We start from the raw sequence: 8102 nt of genomic DNA, 5'->3' as shown, positions 1-8102 counted from the left end.
GGGGATAAATATATGTATTTTTAAAACTCATCTGAATACGATGCTCACAAGTTATGTTCATAAAACGATCAGCTAGCTAGTAAACTAGCTTGGTTAGCTAACGTTAGTTTAGCTAGCTACAAATAGAAAGATGAGAGAGATGGGTAAATATAGTGAAGACATCACAACTATGAAATAAAACATTTGGAATGATGTAGTAACCAAATATATTTTTGGCATTCTCTCAACCAGCTTCATGAGGTAGTCACCTGGAATGCATTTCAATTAACAGGTGTGCCTTGTTAAGTTAATTTGTGGAATTTCTTCCCTTAATATTGTAATGACCTGACTAGATCATAAATGAACAATTGTCCAGACAGAGGCTTGAGTTTACGAATTGACGGTTTATTACACCAACTTTACACAGGCTACTGTTTGGGCCGTAGCACACGCCAAATAGATGACAGATAACCCACAAGCCAATCGTGACCTTCTCTTGTGAAACCCAGACGTAAGAGAGAGAGAACAAAGGCTGAACCTGGTCTTAACTTCCAATGCTCCACCCCCCTGCCCAACCCCCCTCCACGCCACTCCGCCAACCACCAGGATGCCTGGCATCAGAACATTCCAGGCATTCCCGTGATTGGCAGATAGCAGGTTGATTGACAGGTCGGACCCCGCGAACACCGGGTACTGGTCAGTACAACACAACCACCTCCTAGCCTAACACATAACACACAGCTGTCTGTGCGGGTCGCTACAATATGTTTGAGCTAATCAGTTGTGTTGTGACAAGGTAGGGGCAGTATACAGAATATATCCCTATTTGGTAGAAGACCAAGTCCATATTATGGAAAAGACAGTCCATGATTACTTTAAGACATGAAGGTCAGTCAATCCAGAACATTTCAAGAACTTTGAAAGTTTCTTCAAGTACAGTCGCAAAAACCATCAAGTGCTACGATGAAACTGGCTCTCATGAGGACCGCCACAAGAATGGAAAACCCAAAATGATCTCTGTTGCAGAGCATAAGTTTATTCGAGTTACCAGCCTCAGAAATTGCAGCCCAAATAAATGCTTCACAGAGTTCAAGTAACAAACACATCTCAACATCAACTGTTCAGAGGAGACTGTGAATCAGGCCTTCAAGGTCGAATTGCTGCAACAACAAAAACACCACTAAAGGACACCAATAAGAATAAGAGACTTACTTGGACCAATTAACATGAGCAATGGACATTAGACCGGTGGAAAGTTGTCCTTTGGTCTGGAGTCCAAATTGGAGATTTTTGGTTCCAACCGCCATGTCTTTGTGAGACGCGGTGTGGGTGAACAGATGATCTCTTTATGTGTATTTCCCACAGTAAAGCATGGAGGAAGAGGTGTTATGGTGTGGTGGGTTACTGGTGACACTGTGATTTGTTTAGAATTCAAGGTGCACTCAACCAGCATGGCTACCACATCATTCTGCAGCGATACGCCATCCCATCTGGTTTGGGCTTAGTGAGACTATCATTTGTTTTTCAACAGGATAATGACCCAACACACCTCCAGGCTGTGTAAGGGCTATTTTACCCAAGAATGAGAGCAATTGAGTGTTGCATCAGGTGAACTGGTCTCCATAATCCCCTGACCTCAACCAAATTGATAAGGTTTGGGATGAGTCGGACCGCAGAGTGAAGGAAAAGCAGCCAACAAGTGCTCAGCATATGTCGGAACTCCTTCAAGACTGTTGGAAAAGCATTCCAGGTGAAGCTGGTTGAGAGAAGTTTGCAAAGCTGTTATCAAGGCAAAGGTGGCTATTTGAAGAATCTCAAATATAAAATATATTATGATGTTATATTATGATTTGTTTTTTGGTTACTAAAATCAAATCAAAGTTTACTTGTCAAGTGCACCGCATACCTTACAGTGAAATGCTTACTTGCAAGTCCTAACCAACAGTGCAATTTTTTATAAAAACATAGGTATTAGGTGAATAATAGATAAGTAAAGAAAGAAAAAAACTGTAAAATGACAATGAAAATAACAGTAGCGAGGCTATATAAAGGTGATACCGGTACATTGTCAATGTGTGGGGGCACCAGTTAGTCGGGCTAATTGAGGTAATATGTACAGTTGAAATCGGAATTTTACACACACTTATGTTGGAGTCATTAAAACTCATTTTTCAACCACTCCACAAATGTCTTATTCACAAACTATAGTTTTGGCAAGTCGGTTAGGACATCTACTTTGTGCATGACACAAGTCATTTTTGTTTTGTTTACAACAATTGTTTACAGACAGATTATTTCACTTATAATTTATTGTATCACAATTCCAGTGGGTCAGAAGTTAACATTCACTAAGTTGACTGTGCCTTTAAACAGCTTAGAAAATTCCAGAAAATTATGTAATGGCTGTAGAAGCTTCTGATAAGTCAATTGGAGGTGTACCTGTGGATGTATTTCAATGCCTACCTTCAAACTCAGTGCCTCTTTGTTTGACATCATGGGAAATCAAAAGAAATCAGCCGAGGTCTACAAAAATTGTAGACCTCCACAAGTCTGGTTCATCCTTGGGAGCAATTTGCAAATGCCTGAAGGTACCACGATCATCTGTACAAACAATAGTACGCAAATATAAACACCGCGCAGCCGTCATACCGCTCAGGAAGGAGACATGTTCTGTCTCTTAGAGATGAACATACCTTGGTGCGAAAAGTGCAAATCAATCCCAGAACAACAGCAAAGGACCTTGTGAAGATGCTGGAGGAAACAGGTACAAAAGTATCTATATCCACAGTAAAACGAGTCCTATATCGACATAACATGAAAGGCCGCTCAGTAAGGAAGAAGCCACTGCTCCAAAACCACCATAAAAAATCTAGACAACGGTTTGCAACTGCACATGGGGACAAAGATTGTACTTTTTGGAGAAATGTCCTCTGGTCTGATGAATCAAAAATAGAACTGTTTGGCCATAATGACCATCGTTATGTTTGGAGGAAAAAGGGTGAGGCTTGCAAGCCGAAGAACACCATCCCAACCATGAAGCACGGGGGTGGCAGCATCATGTTGTGGGGGTGGTTTGCTGCAGGAGTGACTGGTGCACTTCACAAAATAGATGGCGTCATGAGAAAGGAAAAGGATGTGGATATATTGAAGCAAAATCTCAAGACAAATGTGTCTTCCAAATGGACAATGACCCCAAGGATACTTCCAAAGTTGAGGCAAAATGGCTTAAGGACCACAAAGTCAAGGTATTGGAGTGGCCATCACAAAGCCCATCCTATCACCTCCATCCTATAGAAATGTTTTGGGCAGAACAGAAAAGGCTTGTGTGAGCAAGGAGGCCTGCAAACCTGACACCATCTCTGTCAGGAGGAATAGGCCAAAATTCACCCAACTTATTGTGGGAAGCTTGTGGAAGGCTACCCAAAATGTTTGACCCAAGTTAAACAATTTAAAGGCAATGCTACCAAATACTAATTGAGTTTGTAAACTTCTGACCCACTGGGAATGTGATGAAAGAAATAAAAGCTGAAAGATATTATTCTGACATTTCACATTCTTAAAATAAAGTGGTGATCCTAACTAATGTAAAACAGGGAATTTTTACTGGGATTAAATGTCAGGAATTGTGAAAAACTGAGTTTAAATGTATTTGGCTAAGGTGTATGTAAACTTCCGACTTCAACTGTAGGTATAGCTAACGTGACTATGCATAGATGATAAACGGAGAGTAGCAGCAGCGTAAAAGAGGGCTTGGCGGGTAGAGGGTGGCTGAACACAATGCAAATAGTCCGGGTAGCCGATGTGCTGGGGCACCGGTTAGTCAGGCTAATTGAGGTAATATGTACATGAATGTATAGTTCAAGTGACTATGTGTAAAAGAAGGGGGGGGGGCAACCCAGTCCTGGTTGCCATTTGATTACCTGTTCAGGAGTCTTATTGCTTGGGGGTAAAAGCTGTTGAGATTACTTTTGGTCCTAGACTTGGTGCTCCGGTACCGCTTGCCATGCGATAGTGGATAGAACAGTCTATGACTGGGGTGGCTGGGGTCTTTGACAATTTTTAGGTGCTTCCTCTGAAACCGCCTGGTGTAGAGGTTCTGGATGACAAGCAGCTTAGCCCCAGTGTGGTACTGGGCCGTACGCACTCCCGTTGCCGTACCAGGCAGTGATGCAACCATGCTCTCGATGTTGCAGCTGTAGAACCTTCTAAGGATCTGAGGATCCATGCCAATTCTTTTCAGTCTCATAAGGGGGAATAGGTCTTGTTGTGCCCTCTTCACGACTTATTCCATATGTGTTATTTCAGAGTTTTGATGTCTTCACTATTTACAACATAGTAAATTTACAATATAGTAAAAATAGAGAAAAACCCTTGAATGATTAAGTTGTTCTAAAACTTTTGACTGGTATTGTAAATTGCACAAGAATTAGATATTTTTAGATGTTTTAAGGCAGGCTATTGTTTTCTGTTTATTCAACCCGCCCTAAATCCACACGCTCTTCATCCACACAATTTTTTGTATTTATTTCACCTTTATTTAACCAGGTAGGCCAGTTGAGAACAAGTTCTCATTGACAACTGCGACCTGGCCAAGATAAAGCAAGCAGTGTGACAAAAAACAACAACACAGAGTTACACGTGGGATAAACAAAAGTACAGTCAATAACACAATAGAAAAATCTATATACAGTGTGTGCAAATGGAGTAAGGAGGTAAAGCAATAAATAGGCCATATTAGTGAAGTAATTACAATTCAGCAAATTAATACTGGAGTGATAGAGGTGCAGACGATGATGTGCAAGTAGAAATACTGGTGTGCAAAAGAGCTGAGGGATGAGGTAAGTAAGTTGGATGGGCTATTTACAGATGGGCTGTGTACAGCTGCAGCGATCGGTAAGCTGCTAAGATTGCTGTTGCTTAAAGGTAGTGAGGGAGATATAAGTCTCCAACTTCAACTTTACTGACCCTAAACCCACCTGACCTGCACCTGTGCATCACTAGGTGACCACCTTGGCTGGTTATTTTGTAGGTTGAAATTAAGTGTATTTGTGTGTGTACAATAAAGCTGTGTATTATTGACTGTGAGCACAAGTCATGTAATTTCTGATTAGTTACACAATAAAAGTATACTTATTATCTATTTTTTATTATCTTCTTTGATGATTATCCCATCAGTTGAGGATGCCTGGTCATTCTTTAAAAGTAACTTCCTCACATTTACATTTACATTTAAGTCATTTAGCAGACGCTCTTATCCAGAGCGACTTACAAATTGGTGCATTCACCTTATGACATCCAGTGGAACAGCCACTTTACAATAGTGCATCTAAATCTTTTAGGGGGGTGAGAAGGATTACTTATCCTATCCTAGGTATTCCTTAAAGAGGTGGGGTTTCAGGTGTCTCCGGAAGGTGGTGATTGACTCCGCTGTCCTGGCGTCGTGAGGGAGTTTGTTCCACCATTGGGGGGCCAGAGCAGCGAACAGTTTTGACTGGGCTGAGCGGGAACTGTACTTCCTCAGTGGTAGGGAGGCGAGCAGGCCAGAGGTGGATGAACGCAGTGCCCTTGTTTGGGTGTAGATCCTGATCAGAGCCTGGAGGTACTGAGGTGCCGTTCCCCTCACAGCTCCGTAGGCAAGCACCATGGTCTTGTAGCGGATGCGAGCTTCAACTGGAAGCCAGTGGAGAGAGCGGAGGAGCGGGGTGACGTGAGAGAACTTGGGAAGGTTGAACACCAGACGGGCTGCGGCGTTCTGGATGAGTTGTAGGGGTTTAATGGCACAGGCAGGGAGCCCAGCCAACAGCGAGTTGCAGTAATCCAGACGGGAGATGACAAGTGCCTGGATTAGGACCTGCGCCGCTTCCTGTGTGAGGCAGGGTCGTACTCTGCGGATGTTGTAGAGCATGAACCTACAGGAAGGGGCCACCGCCTTGATGTTAGTTGAGAATGACAGGGTGTTGTCCAGGATCACGCCAAGGTTCTTAGCGCTCTGGGAGGAGGACACAATGGAGTTGTCAACCGTGATGGCGAGATCATGGAACGGGCAGTCCTTCCCCGGGAGGAAGAGCAGCTCCGTCTTGCCGAGGTTCAGCTTGAGGTGGTGATCCGTCATCCACACTGATATGTCTGCCAGACATGCAGAGATGCGATTCGCCACCTGGTCATCAGAAGGGGGAAAGGAGAAGATTAATTGTGTGTCGTCTGCATAGCAATGATAGGAGAGACCATGTGAGGTTATGACAGAGCCAAGTGACTTGGTGTATAGCGAGAATAGGAGAGGGCCTAGAACAGAGCCCTGGGGGACACCAGTGGTGAGAGCGCGTGGTGAGGAGACAGATTCTCGCCACGCCACCTGGTAGGAGCGACCTGTCAGGTAGGACGCAATCCAAGCGTGGGCCGCGCCGGAGATGCCCAACTCAGAGAGGGTGGAGAGGAGGATCTGATGGTTCACAGTATCGAAGGCAGCCGATAGGTCTAGAAGGATGAGAGCAGAGGAGAGAGAGTTAGCTTTAGCAGTGCGGAGCGCCTCCGTGATACAGGGAAGAGCAGTCTCAGTTGAATGACTAGTCTTGAAACCTGACTGATTAGGATCAAGAAGGTCATTCTGAGAGAGATAGCTGGCGGGAGAGCTGAGGACCCAAAGGACGGCACGTTCAAGAGTTTTGGAGAGAAAAGAAAGAAGGGATACTGGTCTGTAGTTGTTGACATCGGAGGGATCGAGTGTAGGAACATAGAGAGAGAGAGAGAGGGAGGGGAGAGAAAGGGATTTTTCAGACAAAAAGACAGGGTGCAACTCTCGCTCTCTTGAAGACGGAAGGGACGTGGCCAGCGGTCAGGGATGAGTTGATGAGCGAGGTGAGGTAAGGGAGAAGGTCTCCGGAAATGGTCTGGAGAAGAGAGGAGGGGATAGGGTCAAGCGGGCAGGTTGTTGGGCGGCCGGCCGTCACAAGACGCGAGATTTCATCTGGAGAGAGAGGGGAGAAAGAGGTCAGAGCACAGGGTAGGGCAGTGTGAGCAGAACCAGCGGTGTCGTTTGACTTAGCAAGCGAGGATCGGATGTCGTCGACCTTCTTTTCAAAATGGTTGACGAAGTCATCTGCAGAGAGGGAGGGGGGGGGGGGAGGAGGATTCAGGAGGGAGGAGAAGGTGGCAAAGAGCTTCCTAGGGTTAGAGGCAGATGCTTGGAATTTAGAGTGGTAGAAAGTGGCTTTAGCAGCAGAGACAGAGGAGGAAAATGTAGAGAGGAGGGAGCGAAAGGATGCCAGGTCCGCAGGGAGGCGAGTTTTCCTCCATTTCCGCTCGGCTGCCCGGAGCCCTGTTCTGTGAGCTCGCAATGAGTCGTCGAGCCACGGAGCGGGAGGGGAGGACCGAGCCGGCCTGGAGGATAGGGGACATAGAGAGTCAAAGGATGCAGAAAGGGAGGAGAGGAGGGTTGAGGAGGGTTGAGGAGGCAGAATCAGGAGATAGGTTGGAGAAGGTTTGAGCAGAGGGAAGAGATGATAGGATGGAAGAGGAGAGAGTAGCGGGGGAGAGAGAGCGAAGGTTGGGACGGCGCGATACCATCCGAGTAGGGGCAGTGTGGGAAGTGTTGGATGAGAGCGAGAGGGAAAAGGATACAAGGTAGTGGTCGGAGACTTGGAGGGGAGTTGCAATGAGGTTAGTGGAAGAACAGCATCTAGTAAAGATGAGGTCGAGCGTATTGCCTGCCTTGTGAGTAGGGGGAAGGTGAGAGGGTGAGGTCAAAAGAGGAGAGGAGTGGAAAGAAGGAGGCAGAGAGGAATGAGTCAAAGGTAGACGTGGGGAGGTTAAAGTTGCCCAGAACTGTGAGAGGTGAGCCGTCCTCAGGAAAGGAGCTTATCAAGGCATCAAGCTCATTGATGAAGTCTCCAAGGGAACCTGGAGGGCGATAAATGATAAGGATGTTAAGCTTGAAAGGGCTGGTAACTGTGACAGCATGGAATTCAAAGGAGGCGATAGACAGATGGGTAAGGGGAGAAAGAGAGAATGACCACTTGGGAGAGATGAGGATCCCGGTGCCACCACCCCGCTGACCAGAAGCTCTCGGGGTGTGCGAGAACACGTGGGCGGACGAGGAGAGAGCAGTAGGAGTAGCAGTGTTATCT

This window comes from Oncorhynchus keta, chromosome 29 (genome assembly GCF_023373465.1).
Source record: "Oncorhynchus keta strain PuntledgeMale-10-30-2019 chromosome 29, Oket_V2, whole genome shotgun sequence".
Classification (NCBI taxonomy): Eukaryota; Metazoa; Chordata; class Actinopteri; order Salmoniformes; family Salmonidae; genus Oncorhynchus; species Oncorhynchus keta.
The sequence above is the reverse complement of the archived record's forward strand: the minus strand, read 5'-3'. Positions refer to the sequence as shown.